Source organism: Battus philenor, unplaced genomic scaffold (assembly GCF_028537555.1).
Source record: "Battus philenor isolate CCGP_79_NKW_IND1 unplaced genomic scaffold, ilBatPhil1.0.hap1 SCAF_31, whole genome shotgun sequence".
NCBI classification, from domain to species: domain Eukaryota; kingdom Metazoa; phylum Arthropoda; class Insecta; order Lepidoptera; family Papilionidae; genus Battus; species Battus philenor.
In genome coordinates this window covers 1,790,284-1,817,216 of record NW_027181695.1, presented here as the reverse complement: position 1 = coordinate 1,817,216, position 26,933 = coordinate 1,790,284, and positions in this window count along the sequence as shown.

Genomic DNA, 26,933 nt, shown 5'->3' with positions numbered 1-26,933 from the left:
ATATCAATTTCAGGAGTAAATTAAGACTTTCTTAGAAAATCTTGAAGCGAAAATAACCATCAGGTGTTTCGTTCATACTGCATAAAATATGCAGTGGTCTTTTCAATATTTTTTTATTAAAAGCTTTCAAAAATGGAAATTAAGACAAATGTATTAATCGACCAGCGGAAAAATCTAAACCTAGCGTTACAATGATACGGCATAGATTAAAAAAATTAAAAGTTAGGTTACGTCTCTAATATCAATTTTAGAAGAAAAATGAGACATTCTTAGGAAATCTTGAAGCGAAAACCATCATCAGATGTTTCGTTTATACTTACTGTATGAGGTTAGATTTTTAATGTAAATAATTTTGGAGTAAAAGAGTCATCAAAGAAATTTATGACGAATTTATTATCGGACTAGCGGAAACTTCTCCACACAGCGTTACATTGATACTGCATAGATTTAAAAATTGAAAAATTAGGTTACGTCTCTCATATCAATTTAGGAAGAAAAATGAGACTTTCTTAGTAAATCTTGAAGCGAAAATCATCATCAGGTGTTTCGTTTACACTGCTTGAAATTTGAAGTTGTCTTTTTAATATTTTTTTATTAAAAGCAATAAAAACTGAAATTTAAGACGAATGTATTAATCGACCAGCGGAAAAATCTCCACCTAGCGTTACATTGATACGGAATAGATTTAAAAATTTAAAAGTTAGGTTATGTCTCTAATATCAATTTCAGGAGTAAATTAAGACTTTCTTAGAAAATCTTGAAGCGAAAATAACCATCAGGTGTTTCGTTCATACTGCATAAAATATGCAGTGGTCTTTTCAATATTTTTTTATTAAAAGCTTTCAAAAATGGAAATTAAGACAAATGTATTAATCGACCAGCGGAAAAATCTAAACCTAGCGTTACAATGATACGGCATAGATTAAAAAAATTAAAAGTTAGGTTACGTCTCTAATATCAATTTTAGAAGAAAAATGAGACATTCTTAGGAAATCTTGAAGCGAAAACCATCATCAGATGTTTCGTTTATACTTACTGTATGAGGTTAGATTTTTAATGTAAATAATTTTGGAGTAAAAGAGTCATCAAAGAAATTTATGACGAATTTATTATCGGACTAGCGGAAACTTCTCCACACAGCGTTACATTGATACTGCATAGATTTAAAAATTGAAAAATTAGGTTACGTCTCTCATATCAATTTAGGAAGAAAAATGAGACTTTCTTAGTAAATCTTGAAGCGCAAAACAACATCAGGTGTTTCGTTTATACTGCTTGAAATTTTAAGTTGTCTTTTCAATATTTTTTTATTAAAAGCTATCAAAAATGGAAATTAAGACGAATGTATTAACCGATCAGCGGAAAAATCTCCACCTAGCGTTACATTGATACGACATAGATTTAAAAATTAAAAAGTTAGGATACGTCTCTCATATGAATTTCAGAAGAAAATGAGACTTTCATAGAAAATCTTGAAGCGAAAATCATCATCAGGTGTTTCGTTTATACAGTATGAGGTTAGATTTCTAAATTAAATAATTTTGGAGTAAAAAAGTCATAAAAGAAAATTATGACGAACTTATTATCGGACTAGCGAAAACTTCTCCACACAGCGTTACATTGATACTGCATAGATTTAAAAATTGAAAAATTAGGTTACGTCTCTCATATCAATTTAGGAAGAAAAATAAGACATAATTAGGAAATCTTGAAGCGAAAACCAACATTAGGTGTTTCGTATATTCTGCATGAAATTTGAAGTTGTCATTTTAATAATTATTTATTAAACGCAATCAAAAATGCAAACTAAGACGAATGTATTAATCGACCAGCGGAAAAATCTGCACCTAGCGTTACATTGATACGGCATAGATTTAGAAATTCAAAAGTTAGGTTACGTCTCTAATATCAATTTAGGAAGAAAATTAGACTTTCTTAGAAAATCTTGAAGCGAAAATCTTCATCAGATGTTTCGCTTATACTGTATGAGGTTAGATTTCTAAATTAAATAATTTTGGAGTAAAAAAGTCATAAAAGAAAATTATGACGAACTTATTATCGGACTAGCGAAAACTTCTCCACACAGCGTTACATTGATACTGCATAGATTTAAAAATTGAAAAATTAGGTTACGTCTCTCATATCAATTTAGGAAGAAAAATGAGACTTTCTTAGTAAATCTTGAAGCGCAAAACAACATCAGGTGTTTCGTTTATACTGCTTGAAATTTTAAGTTGTCTTTTCAATATTTTTTTATTAAAAGCTATCAAAAATGGAAATTAAGACGAATGTATTAACCGATCAGCGGAAAAATCTCCACCTAGCGTTACATTGATACGACATAGATTTAAAAATTAAAAAGTAAGGATACGTCTCTCATATGAATTTCAGAAGAAAATGAGACTTTCATAGAAAATCTTGAAGCGAAAATCATCATCAGGTGTTTCGTTTATACTGTATGAGGTTAGATTTCGAAATTAAATAATTTTGGAGTTAAAAAGTCATAAAAGAAAATTATGACGAACTTTTTATCGGACTAGCGAAAACTTCTCCACACAGCGTTACATTGATACTGCATAGATTTAAAAATTGAAAAATTAGGTTACGTCTCTCATATCAATTTAGGAAGAAAAATGAGTCTTTCTAGGAAAATCTTGAAGCGCAAAACAATATCAGGTGTTTCGTTTATACTGCTTGAAATAGGAGTTGCCTTTTTAAATTTTTTTTTATAAAAAGCAATCAAAAATGAAAACTAAGACGAATGTATTAATCGGCCAGCGGAAAAATCTCCACCTAGCGTTACACTGATACGGCATAGATTTAAAAATTTAAAAGTTAGGTTACGTCTCAAATATCAATTTTAGAAGAAAAATGTGACTTTCAAAGGAAATTTTGAAGCGAAAATCATCATCAGGTATTCCGTTTATACTGTATGAGGTTAGATTTCTGCTTTAAATAATTTTGGAGTAAAAAAGTCATAAAAGAAAATTATGACGAATTTATTATCGGACTAGCGGAAACTTCTCCACACAGCGTTACATTGATACTGCATAGATTTAAAAAATAAAAAATTAGGTTACGTCTCTAATATCAATTTAGGAACATAATGAGACTTTCTTAGAAATTCTTGAAGCGGAAATCAACATCAGGTGTTTCGTATATACTGCTTGAAATTTGAAGTTGTCTTTTTAATTTTTTTTATTAAAAGCAATCAAAAGTGAAAACTAAGACGAATCTATTAATCGACCAGCGGAAAAATCTCCACCTAGCGTTACATTGATACGGCATAGATTTAAAAATTTAAAAATTAATTTACGTCTCCAATATCAATTTAGTGAGAAAAATGAGACTTTGTCAGAAAATATTGAAGCGAAAATCAACATCAGGTGTTTCGTATATACTGCATGAAATTTGAAGTTGTCTTTTCAATATTTTTTATTAAAAGCAATCAAAAATGAAAACTAAGACGAATGTATTAATCGACCAGCGGAAAATTCTCCACCTAGCGCTACATTGATACGGCATAGATTAAAAAAATTAAAAGTTAGGTTACGTCTCTAATATCAATTTTAGAAGAAAAATGAGACATTCTTAGGAAATCTTGAAGCGAAAACCATCATCAGATGTTTCGTTTATACTTACTGTATGAGGTTAGATTTTTAATTTAAATATATTTTTTTTAATGGATTCAGGCGTTACATTGCGGAAGTCCATCCTAAATAAGAAAGGACCAATATCTAGCCACCTCCGCACATGCAGTGGTTGTCGTGCATGAAAGTGCACCGCCCGCCAGCCCGCTCGTAAATGCGCATGCGACAGACAACTACACAACCGCCACTGTAAATTCACTCAACACGTGTTTCACCCCTCCACGGGGCATCTTCAGGAGTTGTTACACAGATTAGTGCAATAAATAATATCAATTTCAAATGAAAATGAGACTTTCATAGAAAATCTTGAGGCGAAAATCATCATCAGGTGTTTCGTTTATACTGTATGGGGTCAGATTTCTAATTTAAATAATTTTGGAGTAAAAAAGTCATAAAAGAAAATTATGACGAATTTATTATCGGACTAGCAGAAACTTCTCCACACAGCGTTACATTGATACTGCATAAATTTAAAAAATGAAAAATTAGGTTACGTCTCTCATATCAATTTAGGAAGAAAAATGAGACTTTCTTCGTAAATCTTGAAGCGAAAATCATCATCAGGTGTTTCGTTTACACTGCTTGAAATTTGAAGTTGTCTTTTTAATATTTTTTTATTAAAAGCAATAAAAACTGAAATTTAAGACGAATGTATTAACCGACCAGCGGAAAAATCTCCACCTAGCGTTACATTGATACGGCATAGATTTAAAAATTTAAAAGTTAGGATACGTCTCAAATATCAATTTTAGAAGAAAAATGTGACTTTCATAGGAAATTTTGAGGCGAAAATCATCATCAGGTGTTCCGTTTATACTGTATGAGGTTAGATTTCTGCTTTAAATAATTTTGGAGTAAAAAAGTCATAAAAGAAAATTATGACGAATTTATTATCGGACTAGCGGAAACTTCTCCACACAGCGTTACATTGATACTGCATAGATTTAAAAAATAAAAAGTTAGGTTACGTCTCTAATATTAATTTAGGAACATAATGAGACTTTCTTAGAAATTCTTGAAGCGAAAATCAACATCAGGTGTTTCGTATATACTGCACAAAACTTCAAGTTGTCTTTTTAATATTTTTTTATTAAAAGCAATTAAAAATGAAAACTAAGACGAATGTATTAGACGACCAGCGGAAAATTCTTCACCTAGTGTTACATTGGTTCGGCATAGATTTAAAATTTTAAAAGATAGGTTACGTCTCTAATATTAATTTAGAAAGAAATGAGACTTTCTTAGAAAATCTTGAAGCGAAAATAAACATCAGGTGTTTCGTTTGTACTGCTGGAAATTTGAAGTTGTCTTTTTAATATTTTTTTATTAAAAGCAATAAAAACTGAAATTTAAGACGAATGTATTAATCGACCAGCGGAAAAATCTCCACCTAGCGTTACATTGATACGGAATAGATTTAAAAATTTAAAAGTTAGGTTATGTCTCTAATATCAATTTCAGGAGTAAATTAAGACTTTCTTAGAAAATCTTGAAGCGAAAATAACCATCAGGTGTTTCGTTCATACTGCATAAAATATGCAGTGGTCTTTTCAATATTTTTTTATTAAAAGCTATCAAAAATGGAAATTAAGACGAATGTATTAATCGACCAGCGGAAAAATCTAAACCTAGCGTTACATTGATACGGCATAGATTAAAAAAATTAAAAGTTAGGTTACGTCTCTAATATCAATTTTAGAAGAAAAATGAGACATTCTTAGGAAATCTTGAAGCGGAAACCATCATCAGATGTTTCGTTTATACTTACTGTATGAGGTTAGATTTCTGCTTTAAATAATTTTGGAGTAAAAAAGTCATAAAAGAAAATTATGACGAATTTATTATCGGACTAGCGGAAACTTCTCCACACAGCGTTACATTGATACTGCATAGATTTAAAAAATAAAAAATTAGGTTACGTCTCTAATATTAATTTAGGAACATAATGAAACTTTCTTAGAAATTCTTGAAGCGAAAATCAACATCAGGTGTTTCGTATATACTGCACAAAACTTCAAGTTGTCTTTTTAATATTTTTTTATTAAAAGCAATCAAAAATGAAAACTAAGACGAATGTATTAGACGACTAGCGGAAAATTCTCCACCTAGCGTTACATTGGTTCGGCATAGATTTAAAAATTTAAAAGTTAGGATACGTCTCTAATAATAATTTAGGAAGATAATGAGACTTTCTTAGAAAATCTTGAAGCGAAAATCAACATCAGGTGTTTCGTATATACTGCTTGAAATTTGAAGTTGTCTTTTCAATATTTTTTTATTAAAAGCTTTCAAAAATGGAAATTAAGACGAATGTATTAATCGACCATCGGAAAAATCTAAACCTAGCGTTACAATGATACGGCATAGATTAAAAAAATTAAAAGTTAGGTTACGTCTCTAATATCAATTTTAGAAGAAAAATGAGACATTCTTAGGAAATCTTGAAGCGAAAACCATCATCAGATGTTTCGTTTATACTTACTGTATGAGGTTAGATTTTTAATGTAAATAATTTTGGAGTAAAAGAGTCATCAAAGAAATTTATGACGAATTTATTATCGGACTAGCGGAAACTTCTCCACACAGCGTTACATTGATACTGCATAGATTTAAAAATTGAAAAATTAGGTTACGTCTCTCATATCAATTTAGGAAGAAAAATGAGACTTTCTTAGTAAATCTTGAAGCGCAAAACAACATCAGGTGTTTCGTTTATACTGCTTGAAATTTTAAGTTGTCTTTTCAATATTTTTTTATTAAAAGCTATCAAAAATGGAAATTAAGACGAATGTATTAACCGATCAGCGGAAAAATCTCCACCTAGCGTTACATTGATACGACATAGATTTAAAAATTAAAAAGTTAGGATACGTCTCTCATATGAATTTTAGAAGAAAATGAGACTTTCATAGAAAATCTTGAAGCGAAAATCATCATCAGGTGTTTCGTTTATACTGTATGAGGTTAGATTTCTAAATTAAATAATTTTGGAGTAAAAAAGTCATAAAAGAAAATTATGACGAACTTATTATCGGACTAGCGAAAACTTCTCCACACAGCGTTACATTGATACTGCATAGATTTAAAAATTGAAAAATTAGGTTACGTCTCTCATATCAATTTAGGAAGAAAAATAAGACATAATTAGGAAATCTTGAAGCGAAAACCAACATCAGGTGTTTCGTATATTCTGCATGAAATTTGAAGTTGTCATTTTAATAATTATTTATTAAACGCAATCAAAAATGCAAACTAAGACGAATGTATTAACCGACCAGCGGAAAAATCTGCACCTAGCGTTACATTGATACGGCATAGATTTAGAAATTCAAAAGTTAGGTTACGTCTCTAATATCAATTTAGGAAGAAAATTAGACTTTCTTAGAAAATCTTGAAGCGAAAATCTTCATCAGATGTTTCGCTTATACTGTATGAGGTTAGATTTCTAAATTAAATAATTTTGGAGTAAAAAAGTCATAAAAGAAAATTATGACGAACTTATTATCGGACTAGCGAAAACTTCTCCACACAGCGTTACATTGATACTGCATAGATTTAAAAATTGAAAAATTAGGTTACGTCTCTCATATCAATTTAGGAAGAAAAATAAGACATAATTAGGAAATCTTGAAGCGAAAACCAACATCAGGTGTTTCGTATATTCTGCATGAAATTTGAAGTTGTCATTTTAATAATTATTTATTAAACGCAATCAAAAATGCAAACTAAGACGAATGTATTAACCGACCAGCGGAAAAATCTGCACCTAGCGTTACATTGATACGGCATAGATTTAGAAATTCAAAAGTTAGGTTACGTCTCTAATATCAATTTAGGAAGAAAATTAGACTTTCTTAGAAAATCTTGAAGCGAAAATCTTCATCAGATGTTTCGCTTATACTGTATGAGGTTAGATTTCTAAATTAAATAATTTTGGAGTAAAAAAGTCATAAAAGAAAATTATGACGAACTTATTATCGGACTAGCGAAAACTTCTCCACACAGCGTTACATTGATACTGCATAGATTTAAAAATTGAAAAATTAGGTTACGTCTCTCATATCAATTTAGGAAGAAAAATAAGACATAATTAGGAAATCTTGAAGCGAAAACCAACATCAGGTGTTTCGTATATTCTGCATGAAATTTGAAGTTGTCATTTTAATAATTTTTTATTAAACGCAATCAAAAATGCAAACTAAGACGAATGTATTAATCGACCAGCGGAAAAATCTGCACCTAGCGTTACATTGATACGGCATAGATTTAGAAATTCAAAAGTTAGGTTACGTCTCTTATATCAATTTAGGAAGAAAATTAGACTTTCTTAGAAAATCTTGAAGCGAAAATCTTCATCAGATGTTTCGCTTATACTGTATGAGGTTAGATTTCTAAATTAAATAATTTTGGAGTAAAAAAGTCATAAAAGAAAATTATGATGAATTTATTATCGGACTAGCGGAAACTTCTCCACACAGCGTTACATTGATACTGCATAGATTTAAAAAATGAAAAATTAGGTTACGTCTCTCATATCAATTTAGGAAGAAAAATGAGACTTTCTTAGTAAATCGTGAAGCGAAAATCATCATCAGGTGTTCCGTTTACACTGCTTGAAATTTGAAGTTGTCTTTTTAATATTTTTTTATTAAAAGCAATAAAAACTGAAATTTAAGACGAATGTATTAACCGACCAGCGAAAAAATCTCCACCTAGCGTTACATTGATACGGAATAGATTTAAAAATTTAAAAGTTAGGATACGTCTCAAATATCAATTTTAGAAGAAAAATGTGACTTTCATAGGAAATTTTGTGGCGAAAATCATCATCAGGTGTTCCGTTTATACTGTATGAGGTTAGATTTCTGCTTTAAATAATTTTGGAGTAAAAAAGTCATAAAAGAAAATTATGACGAATTTATTATCGGACTAGCGGAAACTTCTCCACACAGCGTTACATTGATACTGCATAGATTTAAAAAATGAAAAATTGGGTTACGTCTCTCATATCAATTTAGGAAGAAAAATGAGACTTTCTTAGTAAATCTTGAAGCGAAAATCATCATCAGGTGTTTCGTTTACACTGCTTGAAATTTGAAGTTGTCTTTTTAATATTTTTTTATTAAAAGCAATAAAAACTGAAATTTAAGACGAATGTATTAATCGACCAGCGGAAAAATCTCCACCTAGCGTTACATTGATACGGAATAGATTTAAAAATTTAAAAGTTAGGTTATGTCTCTAATATCAATTTTAGAAGAAAAATGTGACTTTCATAGGAAATTTTGAGGCGAAAATCATCATCAGGTGTTCCGTTTATACTGTATGAGGTTAGATTTCTGCTTTAAATAATTTTGGAGTAAAAAAGTCATAAAAGAAAATTATGACGAATTTATTATCGGACTAGCGGAAACTTCTCCACACAGCGTTACATTGATACTGCATAGATTTAAAAAATGAAAAATTAGGTTACGTCTCTCATATCAATTTAGGAAGAAAAATGAGACTTTCTTAGTAAATCTTGAAGCGAAAATCATCATCAGGTGTTTCGTTTACACTGCTTGAAATTTGAAGTTGTCTTTTTAATATTTTTTTATTAAAAGCAATAAAAACTGAAATTTAAGACGAATGTATTAATCGACCAGCGGAAAAATCTCCACCTAGCGTTACATTGATACGGAATAGATTTAAAAATTTAAAAGTTAGGTTATGTCTCTAATATCAATTTCAGGAGTAAATTAAGACTTTCTTAGAAAATCTTGAAGCGAAAATAACCATCAGGTGTTTCGTTCATACTGCATAAAATATGCAGTGGTCTTTTCAATATTTTTTTATTAAAAGCTTTCAAAAATGGAAATTAAGACAAATGTATTAATCGACCAGCGGAAAAATCTAAACCTAGCGTTACAATGATACGGCATAGATTAAAAAAATTAAAAGTTAGGTTACGTCTCTAATATCAATTTTAGAAGAAAAATGAGACATTCTTAGGAAATCTTGAAGCGAAAACCATCATCAGATGTTTCGTTTATACTTACTGTATGAGGTTAGATTTTTAATGTAAATAATTTTGGAGTAAAAGAGTCATCAAAGAAATTTATGACGAATTTATTATCGGACTAGCGGAAACTTCTCCACACAGCGTTACATTGATACTGCATAGATTTAAAAATTGAAAAATTAGGTTACGTCTCTCATATCAATTTAGGAAGAAAAATGAGACTTTCTTAGTAAATCTTGAAGCGAAAATCATCATCAGGTGTTTCGTTTACACTGCTTGAAATTTGAAGTTGTCTTTTTAATATTTTTTTATTAAAAGCAATAAAAACTGAAATTTAAGACGAATGTATTAATCGACCAGCGGAAAAATCTCCACCTAGCGTTACATTGATACGGAATAGATTTAAAAATTTAAAAGTTAGGTTATGTCTCTAATATCAATTTCAGGAGTAAATTAAGACTTTCTTAGAAAATCTTGAAGCGAAAATAACCATCAGGTGTTTCGTTCATACTGCATAAAATATGCAGCGGTCTTTTCAATATTTTTTTATTAAAAGCTTTCAAAAATGGAAATTAAGACAAATGTATTAATCGACCAGCGGAAAAATCTAAACCTAGCGTTACAATGATACGGCATAGATTAAAAAAATTAAAAGTTAGGTTACGTCTCTAATATCAATTTTAGAAGAAAAATGAGACATTCTTAGGAAATCTTGAAGCGAAAACCATCATCAGATGTTTCGTTTATACTTACTGTATGAGGTTAGATTTTTAATGTAAATAATTTTGGAGTAAAAGAGTCATCAAAGAAATTTATGACGAATTTATTATCGGACTAGCGGAAACTTCTCCACACAGCGTTACATTGATACTGCATAGATTTAAAAATTGAAAAATTAGGTTACGTCTCTCATATCAATTTAGGAAGAAAAATGAGACTTTCTTAGTAAATCTTGAAGCGCAAAACAACATCAGGTGTTTCGTTTATACTGCTTGAAATTTTAAGTTGTCTTTTCAATATTTTTTTATTAAAAGCTATCAAAAATGGAAATTAAGACGAATGTATTAACCGATCAGCGGAAAAATCTCCACCTAGCGTTACATTGATACGACATAGATTTAAAAATTAAAAAGTTAGGATACGTCTCTCATATGAATTTCAGAAGAAAATGAGACTTTCATAGAAAATCTTGAAGCGAAAATCATCATCAGGTGTTTCGTTTATACAGTATGAGGTTAGATTTCTAAATTAAATAATTTTGGAGTAAAAAAGTCATAAAAGAAAATTATGACGAACTTATTATCGGACTAGCGAAAACTTCTCCACACAGCGTTACATTGATACTGCATAGATTTAAAAATTGAAAAATTAGGTTACGTCTCTCATATCAATTTAGGAAGAAAAATAAGACATAATTAGGAAATCTTGAAGCGAAAACCAACATTAGGTGTTTCGTATATTCTGCATGAAATTTGAAGTTGTCATTTTAATAATTATTTATTAAACGCAATCAAAAATGCAAACTAAGACGAATGTATTAATCGACCAGCGGAAAAATCTGCACCTAGCGTTACATTGATACGGCATAGATTTAGAAATTCAAAAGTTAGGTTACGTCTCTAATATCAATTTAGGAAGAAAATTAGACTTTCTTAGAAAATCTTGAAGCGAAAATCTTCATCAGATGTTTCGCTTATACTGTATGAGGTTAGATTTCTAAATTAAATAATTTTGGAGTAAAAAAGTCATAAAAGAAAATTATGACGAACTTATTATCGGACTAGCGAAAACTTCTCCACACAGCGTTACATTGATACTGCATAGATTTAAAAATTGAAAAATTAGGTTACGTCTCTCATATCAATTTAGGAAGAAAAATGAGACTTTCTTAGTAAATCTTGAAGCGCAAAACAACATCAGGTGTTTCGTTTATACTGCTTGAAATTTTAAGTTGTCTTTTCAATATTTTTTTATTAAAAGCTATCAAAAATGGAAATTAAGACGAATGTATTAACCGATCAGCGGAAAAATCTCCACCTAGCGTTACATTGATACGACATAGATTTAAAAATTAAAAAGTAAGGATACGTCTCTCATATGAATTTCAGAAGAAAATGAGACTTTCATAGAAAATCTTGAAGCGAAAATCATCATCAGGTGTTTCGTTTATACTGTATGAGGTTAGATTTCGAAATTAAATAATTTTGGAGTTAAAAAGTCATAAAAGAAAATTATGACGAACTTTTTATCGGACTAGCGAAAACTTCTCCACACAGCGTTACATTGATACTGCATAGATTTAAAAATTGAAAAATTAGGTTACGTCTCTCATATCAATTTAGGAAGAAAAATGAGTCTTTCTAGGAAAATCTTGAAGCGCAAAACAATATCAGGTGTTTCGTTTATACTGCTTGAAATAGGAGTTGCCTTTTTAAATTTTTTTTTATAAAAAGCAATCAAAAATGAAAACTAAGACGAATGTATTAATCGGCCAGCGGAAAAATCTCCACCTAGCGTTACACTGATACGGCATAGATTTAAAAATTTAAAAGTTAGGTTACGTCTCAAATATCAATTTTAGAAGAAAAATGTGACTTTCAAAGGAAATTTTGAAGCGAAAATCATCATCAGGTATTCCGTTTATACTGTATGAGGTTAGATTTCTGCTTTAAATAATTTTGGAGTAAAAAAGTCATAAAAGAAAATTATGACGAATTTATTATCGGACTAGCGGAAACTTCTCCACACAGCGTTACATTGATACTGCATAGATTTAAAAAATAAAAAATTAGGTTACGTCTCTAATATTAATTTAGGAACATAATGAGACTTTCTTAGAAATTCTTGAAGCGGAAATCAACATCAGGTGTTTCGTATATACTGCTTGAAATTTGAAGTTGTCTTTTTAATTTTTTTTATTAAAAGCAATCAAAAGTGAAAACTAAGACGAATCTATTAATCGACCAGCGGAAAAATCTCCACCTAGCGTTACATTGATACGGCATAGATTCAAATATTAAAAAGTTACGATACGTCTCTAATATCAATTTCAGTAGTAAATTAAGACTTTCTTTAAAAATCTTGAAGCGAAAATAACCATCAGGTGTTTCGTTTATACTGCAAAAAATATGCAGTTGTCTTTTAAATATTTTTTTATTAAAAGCAATCAAAAAAAAAAACTAAGACGAATGTATTAATCGACAAGAGGAAAATCTCCACCTAGCGTTACATTGATACGGCATAGATTCAAATATTAAAAAGTTACGATACGTCTCTAATATCAATTTCAGTAGTAAATTAAGACTTTCTTTAAAAATCTTGAAGCGAAAATAACCATCAGGTGTTTCGTTTATACTGCAAAAAATATGCAGTTGTCTTTTAAATATTTTTTTATTAAAAGCAATCAAAATTGGAAACTAAGACGAATGTATTAACCGACCAGCGGAAAAATTTCCACCTAGCGTTATATTGATACTGCTTAGATTTACAAATTTAACAGTTAGGTTACGTCTCTAATATCAATTTAGGAAGAAAAATGAGACTTTCTAGGAAAATCTTGAAGCGCAAAACAATATCAGGTGTTTCGTTTATACTGCTTGAAATAGGAGTTGCCTTTTTAAAATTTTTTTATAAAAAGCAATCAAAAATGAAAACTAAGACGAACGTATTAATCGACCAGTGGAAAAATCTCCACCTAGCGTTACATTGATACGACATTGATTTAAAAATTTAAAAGTTAGGTTACGTCTCTTATATCCATTTTACAGAAAAAATAAAATATTCTTTGGAAATCTTGAAGCGAAAATCAACATCAGGTGTTTCGTTTATACTGCTTGAAATAGAAGTTGTCTTTTTAATATTTTTTTATTAGAAGCAATCAAATCTGAAAACTAAGACGAATGTATTAATCGACCAGCGGAAAAATCTCCACCTAGCGTTACATTGATACGGCATAGATTTAAATATTAAAAAGTTACGATACGTCTCTAATATCAATTTCAAGTATAAATTAAGACTTTCTTAGAAAATCTTGAAGCGAAAATCAACATCAGGTGTTTCGTTTATACTGCAAAAAATATGCAGTTGTCTTTTAAATATTTTTTTATTAAAAGCAATCAAAATTGGAAACTAAGACGAATGTATTAACCGACCAGCGGAAAAATCTCCACTTAGCGTTACATTGATACTGCATATATTTAAAAATTTAAAAATCAGGTTACGTCTCTAATATCAATTTCAGGAGTATATTAAGACTTTCTTAGAAAATCTTGAAGCGCAAAACAACATCAGGTGTTTCGTTTATACTGCTTGAAATAGGAGTTGCTTTTTTAAAATTTTTTTATAAAAAGCAATCAAATATGAAAACTAAGACGAATGTATTAATCGACCAGCGGAAAAATCTCCACCTAGCGTTACATTGATACGGCATAGATTTAAATATTAAAAAGTTACGATACGTCTCTAATTTCAATTTCAAGTATAAATTAAGACTTTCTTAGAAAATCTTGAAGCGAAAATCAACATCAGGTGTTTCGTTTATACTGCAAAAAATATGCAGTTGTCTTTTTAATATTTTTTTATTAAAAGCAATCAAATCTGAAAACTAAGACGAATGTTTTAATCGACCAGCAGAAAAATCTCCACCTAGTGTTACATTGATACGGCATAGATTTAAAAATTTAAAAGTGGGGTTACGTATCTAATATTTTTTTCAGAAAACAATAAGACTCTTCCGAAATCTTGAAGCGCAGAACAACGACAGGTGGTTCGTTTATACTGCTTGAAATTTGAAGTTGTCTTTTTAATATTTTTTTATTAATAGCAATTAAAAATGAAAACTAAGACGAATGTTTTATTCGACCAGCGGAAAAATCTCCACCTTGCATTATCTTGACACGGCATAGATTTAAAAATTTACTAGTTAGGTTACGTCTCTAATATAAATTTCCGAAGAAAAATGAGACATTCTTAGAAAATCTTGAAGCGAAAATAACCATCAGGTGTTTCGTATATACTGCTTGAAATTTGAAGTTGTCTTTTTAATATTCTTTTTAAAAGCAATCAAAACTGAGAAATAAGACGAATGTATAAATCCACCAGCGGAAAAATCTCCACTTAGCGTTACATTGATACTGCATATATTTAAAAATTTAAAAATCAGGTAACGTCTCTAATATCAATTTCAGGAGTATATTAAGACTTTCTTAGAAAATCTTGAAGCGCAAAACAACATCAGGTGTTTCGTTTATACTGCTTGAAATAGGAGTTGCTTTTTTAAAATTTTTTTATAAAAAGCAATCAAAAATGAAAACTAAGACGAATGTATTAATCGACCAGCGGAAAAATCTCCACCTAGCGTTACATTGATACGGCATAGATTTAAATATTAAAAAGTTACGATACGTCTCTAATATCAATTTCAAGTATAAATTAAGACTTTCTTAGAAAATCTTGAAGCGCAAATCAACATCAGGTGTTTCGTTTATACTGCAAAAAATATGCAGTTGTCTTTTAAATATTTTTTTATTAAAAGCAATCAAAATTGGAAACTAAGACGAATGTATTAACCGACCAGCGGAAAAATCTCCACCTAGCGTTACATTGATACGGCATATATTTAAAAATTTAAAAGTTAGGTTACATGTCTAATATCAATTCCAGGAGTAAATAAAAACTTTCTTAGAAAATCTTGAAGCGAAAATAACCATCAGGTGTTTCGTATATACTGCTTGAAATTTGAAGTTGTCTTTTTAATATTTTTTTATTAAAAGCAATCAAAACTGAGAACTAAGACGAATGTATTAATCGACCAGCGGAAAAATCTCCACCTAGCGTTACATTGATACGGCATATATTTAAAAATTTAAAAGTTAGGTTACGTATCTAATATTTTTTTCAGAAAACAATAAGACTCTTCCGAAATCTTGAAGCGCAAAACAACGACAGGTGATTCGTTTATACTGCTTGAAATTTGAAGTTGTCTTTTTAATATTTTTTTATTAATAGCAATTAAAAATGAAAACTAAGACGAATGTTTTATTCGACCAGCGGAAAAATCTCCACCTTGCATTATCTTGACACGGCATAGATTTAAAAATTTACTAGTTAGGTTACGTCTCTAATATCAATTTCCGAAGAAAAATGAGACATTCTTAGGAAATCTTGAAGCAAAAATCAACATCAGGTGTTTCGTTTATACTGCTTGAAATTTGAAGTTGTTATTTTAATATGTTTTTATTAAAAGCAATCAAAAATGGAAATTAAGACGAATGTATTAATCGGCCAGAGGAAAAATCTCCACCTAGCGATACACTGATACGGCATATACTTATAAATTTAAAAGTTACGTTACGTCTCTAATATCAATTTCAGAAGAAAAATGAGACATTCTTAGGAAATCTTTAAGCGAAAATCAACATCAGAAGTTTTGTTTATACTGCTTGAAATTTGAAGTTGTCTTTTTAATATTATTTTATTAATAGCAATTAAAAATGAAAACTAAGACGAATGTTTTATTCGACCAGCGGAAAAATCTCCACCTTGCATTATCTTGACACGGCATAGATTTAAAAATTTACTAGTTAGGTTACGTCTCTAATATCAATTTCCGAAGAAAAATGAGACATTCTTAGGAAATCTTGAAGCAAAAATCAACATCAGGTGTTTCGTTTATACTGCTTGAAATTTGAAGTTGTTATTTTAATATTTTTTTATTAAAAGCAATCAAAAATGGAAATTAAGACGAATGTATTAATCGGCCAGCGGAAAAATCTCCACCTAGCGATACACTGATACGGCATATACTTATAAATTTAAAAGTTACGTTACGTCTCTAATATCAATTTCAGAAGAAAAATGAGACATTCTTAGGAAATCTTTAAGCGAAAATCAACATCAGAAGTTTTGTTTATACTGCTTGAAATTTGAAGTTGTCTTTTTAATATTTTTTTATTAAAAGCAATCAAAAATGGAAATTAAGACGAATGTATTAATCGGCCAGCGGAAAAATCTCCACCTAGCGATACACTGATACGGCATAGATTTAAAAATTTAAAAGTTACGTTACGTCTCTAATATCAATTTCAGAAGAAAATAACACTTTCTTTAAAAATCTTGAAGCGCTAAAAAACATCAGGTGTTTTGTTTATACTGCTTGAAATCTGAAGTTGTCTTTTTAATAATTTTTATTAAAAGCATTAAAAACTGAAATTTAAGACGAGTGTATTAACCTTTAACTATGGACGTCATTTTTTTGTCACACTACCATGGACGCACGGTCTCTCGGACCGCTATGTTCTGGAATCCAAATATTACGTAAATATTAATTTTATTTGTACACTTTTGTATTTATTGTTTTTAGGTATATTGAAATTAAATAATTTCGAGGCTTTTAATCAATCTTTCTTTATTTGTAAATAAAATAAAGCATACTAACAATTAAAGGCACTTTTTGGCATACATTTACTAGAGATCAATTTTAGGACGAAAAACTCGAATGAATTAAACTTATTCAAAAAAATAACAATCAAAACTATAAATCTAAGGTTTAACCTAATATAAAAACGAATAAAAGTCTACTCAAATTAAAATACAAAATTTTTGACTTTGGTCCAATTGTTGAAAATTATTGGCAGTCCTTGCACAAGGGTTTGGATCACTGTAAACATATGACCTGCCTACAACTTACACAAGTCTAATTGGACTTTCTCTTTAGTTTTGGTGGACAAAGACGACATGTCTTTCGCTTTAATGAATCACTCAGGAGAGTGATTCATTAAAGCGAAAGACTAGCTAGGGGGGGTTCATCTAGGAGCATATCTGCCCCTAATAAAAATCGCCTCATTGTCATTTTCAATTCGTTTGAAATATTTGGTTTTATTGCTCGTCTTTGCACATGCGGAACGACTAAAGATCGTGCTATTTTTTTTAGGAATACTCCACTTTCTATTTTTTGGCGCTGGTGCTCATTGTGTAGTACACGACCACACAAGTCAAGAATGCGATATAAAATGAGCAAAGGCCATCTTCTCGTTCAATATTCATTGACATTTTGAATGAAAATAACGTAAAACAATCAAATTAAACAAAATCACCGCTTATATTATTTACGCAGGAAACGTGGACGTGCAGTCCGACAGACCGCGGTTAAAGTATAAAGTAAAATAACTCAGCTAATTTGTGGCCTCCGACACAACCTCTCATCTCAACATACGTTTCGGCGCTAAAACTAAAGCTACTGAGAGTATTAAACGCAGGGAGCAAGGGTAAAGGGGTAAACACAAAAATTACAAACTGCAAGCGGTCTGTGAGACCGCGCGTCCACAGTTAAAGGTTAACCGAGCAGCGGAAAAATTTCCACCCAGCGTTACATTGATACGGCATAGATTTAAAAATTTACTAGTTAGGTTACGTCTCTAATATCAATTTCAGAAAAAACTAAGACTTTCTTCCAAAATCTTGAAGCGCAAAACAACATCAGGTGTTTCGTAAATACTGCTTGAAATTTGAAGTTGTCTTTTTAATATTTTTTTATTAAAAGCAATCAAAAGTGAAAACTAAGACGAATGTATTAAACGACCAGCGGAAAAATCTGCACCTAGCGTTACATTGATACGGCATAGATTTAAAAATTTAAAAGTTAGGTTACGTCTCTACTATCAATTTCAGAAGTAAATGAGACTTTCTTAGAAAATCTTGAAGCGCAAATCAACATCAGGTGTTTCGTATATACTGCACGATGTTTGAAGTTGTCTTTTTAATATTATTTATTAAAAGCAATCAAAAATAAAATCTAAGACGAATGTATTAATCGACCAGCGGAAAAATCTCCACCTAGCGTTACATTGATACGGCATCGATTTAAAAATTTAAAAGTTAGGATACGTCTCTTATATCAATTTTAGAAGAAAAATGAGACATTCTTAGGAAATCTTGAAGCGAAAATCAACATTAAGTGTTTCGTATATGCTGTATGAGGTTAGATTTTTTATTGAAATAATTTTGGAGTAAAAAAGTCACAAAAGAAAATTATGACGAATTTATTATCGGACTAGCGGAAACTTCTCCACACAGCGTTACATTCATGCGGCACAGATTTAAAAATTTAAAAGTTAGATTACGTCTCTAATATCAATTTTAGAAGAAAAATGAGACATTCATAGGAATTCTTGAAGCTCAAAAACACATCAGGTGTTTCGTATATTCTGCATGAAATTTGAAGTTGTCTTTTTAATAATTTTTTATTAAAAGCAATTAAAAATAAAAACTAAGATGAACGAATTAATCGACCAGCGGAGAAATCTCCACCTAGCGTTACATTGGTACGGCATAGATTTAAAAATTTAAAAGTTAGGTTACGTCTCTAATATCAATTTCAGAAGAAAAATGAGACATTCTTAGGAAATCTTGAAGCGCAAATCAACATCAGGTGTTTCGTATATACTGCATGAAATTTTAAGTTGTCTTTTTAATATTTTTTATTAAAAGCAATCTAAACTGAAAACTAAGACGAATGTTTTAATCGACCAGCGGAAAAATCTCCACCTAGCGTTACATTGATACGGCATAGATTTAAAAATTTAAGAGTTAGGTCACGTCTCTAATATCAATTTCAGGAGGAAATGAGACTTTCTTAGAAAATCTTGAAGCGAAAATCAACAACAGGTGTTTCGTTAATACTGCATGAAATTTTAAGTTTTTTTTTTTAATATTTTTTTATTAAAAGCAATCAAAAATAAAAACTAAGACGAATATATTAATCGACCAGCGGAAAAATATCCCCACAGCGTTACATTGATACTGCATAGATTTAAAAATTTAAAAGTTAGGTTACGTCTCTTGTATCAATTTTGGAAGAAAAATGAGACTTTCTTAGAAAATCTTGTAGCGAAAATCAACATCAGGTGTTTCGTTTATACTGATTGAAATAGAATTTGTCTTTTTAATATTTTTTATTAAAAGCAATCAAAAATGAAAACTAAGACGAATGTATTAATCGATCAGCGGAAAAATCTCCAACTAGCGTTACATTGATACTGCATAGATTTAAAAATTTAAGAGTTAGGTTACGTTTCTAATATCAATTTTAGGGGAAAATTAAGACTTTCTTAGAAAATATTGAAGCGAAAATCAACAACAGGTGTTTCGTTTATACTGCATGAAATTTGAAGTTTTTTTTTTTAATATTTTTTTATTAGAAGCAATCAAAAATAAAAACTAAGACGATTGTATTAATCGACCGGCGGAAGAATCTTCCCACGGCGTTACATTAATACTGCATAGATTTAAAAATTTAAAAGTTAGGTTACGTCTCTTGTATCAATTTTGGAAGAAAAATGAGACTTTCTCAGAAAATCTTGAAGCGAAAATCAACATCAGGTGTTTCGTTTATGCTGATTGAAATAGAATTTGTCTTTTTATAATATTTTTTATTAAAAGCAATCAAAAATGAAAACTAAGACGAATTTATTATTCGACCAGCGGAAAAATCTTCACCTAGCGTTACATTGATACGGCATAGATTTTAAATTTTAAAAGTTAGGTCACGTCTCTAATATCAATTTCAGAAGAAAATGAGACATTTCTAGAAAATCTTGAAGCGAAGATCAACATCAGTAGTTTCCTTTATACTGCTTGAAATATGAAGTAGTCTTTTTAATATTTTTTATTAAAAGCAATCAAAACTGAAAACCTGCTCTAATCATCACCCAAAATATTGAGTCGTTCAAGAAATCTTTGGAGGCAGCAGTGACCGAGTTTCCAATGGAAACCGTTTGTAAATCCATCGACGAATGGCCCTATCGTCTAAAAGCGTGCGTCAAAGCTAAGGGTGGACACATTGAATAACTAGTTTAGTATATTAACATATCCTTTTCACTCTACATAATCACATCACATATAAAACTTTAGCATAAAGTTGTTTTTTAGCTATTATCGGATATTTTTTTTGTAACGTAAGTTTATGCTAGACCAGGTATTATTTATATTTTATATTATTCGTGATTATTTGACATTTTAACAGAAATAGACGTAAATACACAAGATAAAGATCGTGCGTGCGTGTGTGCGTGTGTGTTATTTAAATCCATTTCTATTACGATCCAAATGCGTTAATAACATAGTTGTCGCTCCGCAGATGATTAGTGGCGCTAAGGTGTCCGGAGGCAAGGCGAAATCAGCCGGGGCGACCGCTCAGACAGTTCCATTTCAAGCGCAGTGTGTCCAGGTGCAGCCGGTGCTCGGAACGCAGCAGCTTACACGGGCACAGATCATCAGCCCACTACAGGTAACACTTGTCACGTCGCTTATCACTGCCATAAACATTATGCAGTTGAACTAGAGATAAAAAAAAATTAAAAACTTTGATATTAGCAACCTTTGTGGCTAACCTTACTGGATTTCGTACATAAGTGGTCAATTTAAATTGTCCTATTATTTATTATCTTTGTTACGTACTCAAAAAGAAGATCAATAAATACTTGTATGCTATTTGAGAAAGTTATAATCGAAATTGACCTGATAGCGGACAGCGTTGCACCGGTCACTGGGGGGAAGACAATGCCTTGCACTGGGAGTGTCTATCAGCCGTAGGAGAAGCTGAAAGTGCATGTGACTGATTTCGAATATAATTAGTTGAACAGAATAATACGTGTGTGTGTGTGTGCGTGTGCGTGTACGAGTGCGTGTGCGTGTGCGTGTGCGTGTGCGTGTGCGTGTGCGTGTGCGTGTGCGAGTGCGTGCGTGCGTGCGCACCTAAAAACCAGATACTTGTCTATTTCCATACTATGACGGTCTGAAAAAATTTGCCTCATATGATAAAGACTGCCAATGTATATATTTTCTAACGTGTACAGTAAAGAGTAATATGTCTTTTTTTAAAATAATAAGTCATTAAATCTCCTCAAAACCAATAAATTCAAGATGTCCCAATACAACTGTGCATTATTATGGAACTAATCGGTATATTTTGTTGCCTTTAGAGATGTTTGTTATGTTCAGCCCAAGTTATAATAAGCAGTTCGGCTTGTGAATTGAAACCCCTCTTCTCGCAATCTAATTAACGAATTGTTTGAAAATAAAATGCTTTCGCGAATCCCAAGCTCGCAAAAAAATTTGTCACTTTTAGTTAGTAAATAACATGAGTTTGGTTTTTGTTATTTTGCAAGTATGTCGCAACTGCGCAATCAATTCAATTTTTACAATGAGAACTTTAATTAAGGCATTACAGCACAATACAACGGCAGTACGAGCGTCATGTCACAGCGCGGTGACGAAACATTGAAATTTTGTTTGACTGCACTTGCGGACACCTGTACATATATTTGCGAAATTATTGTTTATTTATTTGAATGCAATTGCGAATATCCTTATTTTATTGCATGTTATGTGGAACGTTCTTAGATTGGCAGCCGGTGTTTTTTATTAGTTGATCAGCGAGTGCGCGTGTAGTAAAACAGGTGCAAAACATGAGTCAATAATGACAGGAAAAGACAACTCGCACGGGGCATGATGTCCTTGTGGGTTGTCCATTTTATTTGTTGTTACCTGTTTTTTCTTACAATTAACTTTTGAAGTTCGCATGTTATTACTTTGTTAATTTATATATATAAATATATATATGTGGACTAGCTGACCCGGCCACGCGTTGCTGTGGCTAAAGTTTTTGTTATATTACATTATAGTAAACAATCTAATTTGACTCCTTATTTATACTTTCTACTACTATAACCCTTTAGTACAATGAAATTATTTACGAACAAAGACGAAAATGTTGATGTTGGTATACAAATTCACTGGATTGAGATTTGAAGGGGAAGTACGTTGAACACAATTAATTAAAATGTTCTTACACTTGATATTAAGCAGAAATCAATAGGTACAAAATAAAAATTTATCAGATTTATTATTTCTATTTATTTTATAACAAATATAAGTATAATACAGTATAATACAGTAAATAACATGTGACGCTTAAACTCATAAATGAGGTATGCAAGGCAGACAGTCTTAAACTTTTAAACATTAATATCTATTTTTTTGAATTATAAATACTTTCAATTTCAATTTAATTTAACACCAATCGGTGCACAATGTTTTTGGTTAACCTGTCTTTAGCTAACACAAATAGATTCGACGGTTTCCCAACACGTGAACACGCAACATATAGTTGCCCATGAGAAAAACATGGATTTTCCAAATCTAAACCACAAATGGACATTGTTTGACCTTGAGATTTATTTATAGACATGGCGAAAGCTAAACGAATTGGAAACTGTAGCCTTTTGAAGGGTACGGTAGAATCTGATGGTATCATCGGAATACGTGGCAGCAGGACCACTTTTCCTTTAAACTTCCCAGCCAAAATGGTTTGCTTCAAGAATGTTTCCGGTGATCTTTTTGATGACCATACGCGTACCGTTACATAATTGAGGTGGATTCAAATTACGGAGGAGAATAATAGGGGAACCAATCTTTAATCGAAGATTATGTGGTAGCATTCCATGGATATCTAATGAATTTAAAAATTCAATCGGAAAATTTACACTTTCATTTTCATCAACAACAGTATCGATTGATTTAAAAGTTAATTTCATCAACATCAACGTTTTTGGCTGCCAAAATCGCCCGTTGACTAAGCCGTTCATGATTCAAATAATTATTCTGTATATCCGGGAAAATACTCTGAATCAATTAATTTTTATCCTGAACAACAGTGCAAAAATTGTCTGGTAGTTTAATGCATTGCGTATTTAGTTGCAGTTCTATTTTACCGTTCCCAATATCTAGTAGTTGTTCGGAAAATATTTGTGCTGATGGATCATTTTGCAATTGTACTCGCATATTTAATCGAAGGTCAATCGAAGTGTTTCAACACTTCGCCATAAGAATGATTGTTTCAAACATGCATTAATCTCATCCGCGAAAGTAGAGCGAGGTATAACCGGTAAGGTCTGTCGGAAGTCACCAGACAAAAGTAAGATAGCACCACCGAAAAGTTTATTATTGCTGTTTAAATCTTGCATAGTTCTGTTTAATGCTTCAAGTGAATATTTGTGTGCCATTGTGCACTCATCCCAAATTATTATAGAACTCTTCCGCAACACTGCAGCTATTCCACTATTCTTTTTGATGTTACACATTGCATCTGGTTTATTATGAACGTCCAATGGCAGCTTGAATGTTGAATGTGGTGTTTGCCCACCATCCAGTAAAGTAGCCGCAATGCCTGACGATGCTACTGCTAATGCGATTTTTTGTTGCGACCGTATTTTGGCAAGAATCAACGATATTAAAAATGTCTTACCGGTTCCACCGTGTGCATCCAAGAAAAAAAAAACCGCCTTGTTCAGCAGCAACAGCCAGCATAATCCGATCATAAATAATTTTTTGTTCTGCTGTCAGTAACGGTTCACTGTTCATGATAATTGTTGCTAAACTTCCATGGTCATATTGATTTTCTCGTTGTAAATCGGTATTGACTAAGTCGGTGGCTGGACGATTAGGTGATGGCATACCATAATGATTAAGTGGTAAATTTGAAATAAGAACACATAAATCCTCGATTAAGACCAATGCTTCATTGTACATCTCTGGTGTATAATCTATGTTTTGGGATTGATTTGTTTGTCTAATTCGGTGCAAGATGTCTTCTGTCATACAATTTTTATATTTTTCCCACAAAGATTGTGCTTGCGAGGGATAACATGTCGTCAAAATAATTGCAAACAACTGACGAATGTTATTCGGTGTTGATGTCAACGCAGCATCAGCAAGCGTTAAGTCCCAATGGTTATCGTCTTCTAGCAATTGCAGTTCACGACATGCATCCTGGTATGTATTGAATACTCGACCATTAACTGTTCGTAAAAATTCAAAAGACGTTGGTCCGGGAACATTCACCGATAACAAACGTAAATAGAAGCACTCACGTTGCTTTGGATGTACCGTGTAAAGTCTCCCCAATGTCTTAGCTTTGAATATGCCTGTAATGGAAGGATGTGGTTTTCCTTGTTTCCGTGGCTCCCATTTTTTACTGGATTTGTTCCATGTGAAATAACGCGGAACATCACCATACACCAATGTCTTCGCGAATTGGCCAAAAACATCAGGTTTTTGACACAATGTAAAAAATTCAGTTAGAGTCGTTTTCGGAGCTTCGAACGCTCTTTGGAGAACATTTTCTTCAGTGAAGTATACACGTTGACCGTTTTCAAGATGTATTGCCAGATGTTGGACAGCAGGATCTCTTTCGTGGATGGGAAAGCTGAGAATATGCCAAATAGCTTCATTGCTGCTAATGTATCTGCCCATTTGGTATCGTGCTATTTCGTCATTTTTATTAATGTTTTGTACTTCAAATATGGCCAAATCACTGCCTTTGTTTACATAATTACAAATATACTTAATTGATTTAACAGAACTGCAAAGCTCAACATTGATATGAGCTTTGTAAGTTTTTGAAAGTAGTGGTGAGTATGGTACCACCCACTCATTATCAAACTCAACTTGATTTGGAAAGTTCGGCAGTCGCATTGTAAATGTGTGGCCACCATTCTCAGTACTTCTGCGGCGATACTTTGGATAACCATCAATATCCGTGATCGTGTCATTCGTATGCGGCTTTGGGAAGTTTTTTTTACATTTTCCATTTTCCATGCACGGTGACGTCATGTTGAAAGCACCGCATGGCCCATGGATCATGTGTTTGGTGACAATATCAAATAATTCTTGATCAATTAATGGGTCTGGAATTTCGGCTGAAATTATTTGATCGATTTCTTCAGGACGGATTCTATCTTTAAGCCAAACCAAAATGTGGGCATGAGGCAAACCTCGCTTTTGCCACTCTATCGTATACAGCCAACAACGTGTGATACCAAAAATTGAATATTTAACAATAAAATCAATTAAGGATTTCAATTTTTTTAAACACACGTGCAGTTAAATCATGACGATGAATGGCTTGTTGTCCTGGCAATAGTAAAGTTTGTATCTCTTCCCAATTCGGATTACATGTGAATGTAATAAATAAATCCGGTCGGCCGTAATGACATACGTAAGTCATCGCATCTTGCATGTATTCCTGCATGTTCCGTGGACTGCCGATGTAGCTTGAAGGTAAAATGAAAGCATTACCGATGTCATTGGGATTTATATTTCCATCGATGTTTCCAGCAACAGCATCTCGTAAGTGAATATATTCTTCCGATCGTAGTTTTGCCTGATTAAATCGAAGGAATCGCAAGCGTTCGCTTTCGACCTTAGCATACATATCAACAATGTATTGATGGAACAGCTGACGATATCGAAGGATATAATTGTCTTGATGTTGTCTAACCATTATTCGGTGTGCGTAGTAGTTCATTGAGCTAACTTTATTATTTCTGTAATCACCTAAAAAAATAAAAAATAAAATGCAATACGAAATTAAATCAATACATATAGTAAGAAAGTAAACGGATAATTGTCAAATTTACCGGTATTTGGATCATACTGTTTGATATTAAGGTGATATTAATTATATTAATTATATAAAAATATCAATGGATATTGTAGTGCGTCATATGAACGGTGTAGATCCGAAATCGTACTGATAGTGTTGTCTCTGTATACCATAGATTATATATATCGTACGACATATCAGACGAAAATGAATTATGAGATGATATTAACCTCGATGCACCATAGTGCGGCTAAGGCTTTTTCTAGAGTGGAGACCACGAACCAACAAGCGTATGGAAGGATGTGCACCCACTAGGTGGACACACAACAGGTTTAGTAAGATCCTTGGAAGATACTGACAAGCTACTTCCAACCAGTCCAGTTGGAAATCTATGTCAGTGGCATACATTAAGCAGTGGATGTCTTACAGCTATGATTGTGATGATTGAACCACATATTGCCTCAAAATCTTCGTTGCAGGTCTCTGGTGATCTGGGTAACCAAGTATACAAAGTGCGACGATACTTGAATCTACCATTAGTTTATGGGTTTATGTTACATTACGTTAGTTTCAACTTAAGAAGTACTTCAGAAGGTTCCTACACTGTTGATGTCCTTTCGTAATTTCATTGTACCTGTAACGTATCCGACGCATTAGTGAAAATCATCGACCTTACCCGACCGAAAATGTCGTCGACCGCAAAGGATTAATATCGCAAAAACATTTGCCATCGATTGCCGCGAAAATGAGTACACACTACAACTTTTCATATAACGATGAACTAAAATTAACGCAGATTTTTAAAAAATTAATATTCATGGTCATTTTGTTAACATAAATA